The sequence below is a fragment of the Brassica napus genome, unplaced genomic scaffold (genome assembly GCF_020379485.1).
Source record: "Brassica napus cultivar Da-Ae unplaced genomic scaffold, Da-Ae ScsIHWf_1142;HRSCAF=1622, whole genome shotgun sequence".
NCBI lineage: Eukaryota > Viridiplantae > Streptophyta > Magnoliopsida > Brassicales > Brassicaceae > Brassica > Brassica napus.
Genome location: NW_026014567.1, coordinates 133,917 through 135,000, shown reverse-complemented (window position 1 = coordinate 135,000; position 1,084 = coordinate 133,917).

Genomic DNA, 1,084 nt, shown 5'->3' with positions numbered 1-1,084 from the left:
TCACCAGGGCCCAGGTTAGAGTGTTGTGTTAGAGTGTTGTGTTAGAGTGTCGTAGAGGGTTATGGAACCCTCGAGTTAGCGTAACACCGATATACGGTGTTACGAGTTAGATCGAGTCGTAGATACTCATAGTTATTATTGTGATTGTGTTTGTGGTTGATTGATTTGCTTGCAGGTTCTGACATTAAGTCCTAAGTCTGGTTTAGGTACCGGATTAGGCTTGATGTGTATTTCGTTAGTGTAGGCCTGACGTTGGCCTGTATGTGTTTGAGTGATTGCTTGTGAAGGGTGGTGGATATTAAAGCTATGCGGTATCATTGGTTGGCCGATCATGTTCTTGTTTGATTGTTGGTCGATCGATTAATGATACTTGTATAGTCTAAGTGTCTAACACTACATGAGTATTGAACTCAGGCGTATATATGGTTAACTAGGGATTGCTTGTTGACTTGTTTTAATGCAGGTTCCCGTTACTTGAAGCTAGATCATGGCAGGAGGCCAAGTCTAACTTAGTAACGGTTTGCTTAGCCTTAGCTTTTATTGCATGCTAGGGCTAGATTGATTGTTATTTTGGGTTGTCCGGGTTAGAGTCTAGGTTGCGGGTAGAGGCCGCCAGCTCACTGAGTAACATTAGGTTACTCATCCAACTCCGTTGTCCTTTTTGCAGGTCGCTTTAGGTAAGGATGATCGGATAGCTTGGTGCTGGACGTTAGGACCGCCGGTGTAGATTTTCATGCCTTTTGTAAACGGTATTGTGGATTTGTGTTTAGTTGACTCGATTTGGCATTAGGCCGGGACCGGTCTCGAATTATATCAATGTATGGATATTTCTCGAATAAATAAAGTAATTGTTTTATATGCGCTTCATGAGTACTCTGATATTTGACTAGTCCGGTCTAACACAACGTTAGGTCGTAGTACGGGTTGAAAAGCCTTAGGCCTCGATCTAACGGAAAACGCTAACTCTAGGTACGGGTTGCAAAGCCTTATGCCTTGACGCAGCGGGACGAGTTAGTGGATGAACTGGTCTAGGTCGTGGAGTAAAAGTTTGTGACTCTGACCGGATCATCCCTAACCCGTCACG